Below are 2,405 nucleotides of genomic sequence, written 5' to 3' on the forward strand. Positions count from 1 at the left end.
TCGAGGACCTTGATAGAAATGTAGTGGAGTGAAAAGTACAATATTTGTCTTTCAAATGTAGGGAAGTTAAAGTTATAAGTTCCCAGAAAAAATAATACTCAAGTAAAGTACCAATACTCAAAAAAGTGTACTTAAGTAGGCTACAATACTCAAGTAAATGTACTTAGTTACTGTCCGCCGTGTGTGTGTGTGTGTGTGTGTAGTTAACATTACCTTTTAAGATTTGATTAATTTGAACCATTATAACAATCATATCATTTATAATCAGTATATTCTAAATCACTTCCCATCCCCATACTGAGGACTTTTGGGTACCGAATGTATTATTTCAGGAGTCAGTTACTGAAAAATCTTTTCTCGAGGTTAATATTCTTGGAAGCACACCAGGTTAAGTGTCTGTGGTGTGATGTTTGTGGGCGTGGTTGGGTTGAAGCAGTTCCAACTTGTCTTGCTTGCGGCGCATGTGAGTTGGGGAACCCGCGCTGGTGACAGACTATGAAGACTAGAGTTTATCCGGTTAAATTATACAACAATATCAGGTTGTTTTCCAATATGATGCTCTTCCTTGTATTAACGTGTTGGATTGGTAAGTCTTGTACCGGTTGACCAGTTACTCTCACGGGTTAATTTATACTTGTTACATTTGATGTGAGATGGGTGCTTTACTCGCACACAGTGTTTAAATTTACAATGAATACTTTTTAAAGGCTTTGCTGCTGGTGTTGATAAAGAGGATGATGAGATTGAGTCGCTAACCGTGACTTAAGGTGGAAACCTCACCATATCTGTTCACATAGAGAAATCGGACGAAGACCCTCAGGTTTTGGTGACTCGTCTCAAAGGCTCCTCGCAGGAACCGATAGCGCAGGTATTCTGTCATAATGGAGCCTGTGCTCAGAAGTGCTGGAGATCCCAGAGTTATATTCTCATATCTGATGGAGAGAATATAACTCTGATCCTGATGAACGTCAGCTACAATCAAACGGGGCTTTACAAGGTCTGCAAACTGAGCAGTAGACAACCGCAAAACAAGATCTACAAGCTTACAGTGTATCGTAAGTATTATTCTAGCGTGTCGCATTGTCTTCGACTTTCCGAAGTCTCGCAGGGTCTTATGAAATCCGTTGTAGTAGTTGCATCATCATAATTTCGCAGGATAGCAAGAGGACAGCAGCATATATTTAGCCAGTTATGAGAGATATTTGTTTGTTTTGATGCATTCTGACGTATGCGGGCATTTAAAAAGTTTGGGAATGCATAATAAATACATATCGCAAAGAACAGTTCCTGTTTTGTCTCCGGTGAGCAGAAACGACATCTGTACCACAGTGTGCTGCTAAAATGTCGGTAGATATTTGTGCCGCAGAAGTAGAATAAGGAAGAAAGTTATGATTCAACACAATCAATGACTGAACTCGAGTGACCTATCCGCTTGTTTAGTCTGACGTCACGTGCCACCGCTTCCGTGTCCAAACGCTCTATCAGATACCACGAGAAAACAACAAAAGGTGCTAATATACACTCACAATGTGATATAATACTAAGAAATCGGACGAAGACCCTCAGGTTTTGGTGACTCGTCTCAAAGGCTCCTCGCAGGAACCGATAGCGCAGGTATTCTGTCATAATGGAGCCTGTGCTCAGAAGTGCTGGAGATCCCAGAGTTATATTCTCATATCTGATGGAGAGAATATAACTCTGATCCTGATGAACGTCAGCTACAATCAAACGGGGCTTTACAAGGTCTGCAAACTGAGCAGTAGACAACCGCAAAACAAGATCTACAAGCTTACAGTGTATCGTAAGTATTATTCTAGCGTGTCGCATTGTCTTCGACTTTCCGAAGTCTCGCAGGGTCTTATGAAATCCGTTGTAGTAGTTGCATCATCATAATTTCGCAGGATAGCAAGAGGACAGCAGCATATATTTTGCCAGTTATGAGAGATATTTGTTTGTTTTGATGCATTCTGACGTATGCGGGCATTTAAAAAGTTTGGGAATGCATAATAAATACATATCGCAAAGAACAGTTCCTGTTTTGTCTCCGGTGAGCAGAAACGACATCTGAACCACAGTGTGCTGTTAAAATGTCGGTAGATATTTGTGCCGCAGAAGTAGAATAACGAAGAAAGTTATGATTCAACACAATCAATGACTGAACTCGAGTGACCTATCCGCTTGTTTAGTCTGACGTCACGTGCCACCGCTTCCGTGTCCAAACGCTCTATCAGATACCACGAGAAAACAACAAAAGGTGCTAATATACACTCACAATGTGATATAATACTACCAAAAAAAATTATAATCCTAACCTTTAACTCTATACCGAAATCCCAGATAGCCAGGCAATGAAAATATAAATAAATAAATATAAAAATTATTTGTGTTTGGGACGCTGTGAGCAT

At 40.2% G+C, this 2,405-nt stretch overlaps 1 long non-coding RNA gene across 1 annotated transcript in view; it reads left to right on the forward strand.

Moving 5' to 3' along the window:
- Nucleotides 1-478: 478 nt before the first annotated feature.
- LOC107737045 (uncharacterized) overlaps nucleotides 479-2,405 on the forward strand; it is a 5,856-nt gene continuing 3,929 nt past the window's right edge. Inside the window, exons 1-3 of the long non-coding RNA XR_001639757.1 lie at nucleotides 479-586; nucleotides 708-820; nucleotides 1,567-1,801. This is a non-coding gene — a long non-coding RNA (uncharacterized LOC107737045). The remainder of the gene's footprint in view (nucleotides 587-707; nucleotides 821-1,566; nucleotides 1,802-2,405) is intronic.

Source organism: Sinocyclocheilus rhinocerous, unplaced genomic scaffold, assembly GCF_001515625.1.
Source record: "Sinocyclocheilus rhinocerous isolate Xijiao unplaced genomic scaffold, SAMN03320098_v1.1 scaffold464, whole genome shotgun sequence".
Lineage (NCBI taxonomy): Eukaryota > Metazoa > Chordata > Actinopteri > Cypriniformes > Cyprinidae > Sinocyclocheilus > Sinocyclocheilus rhinocerous.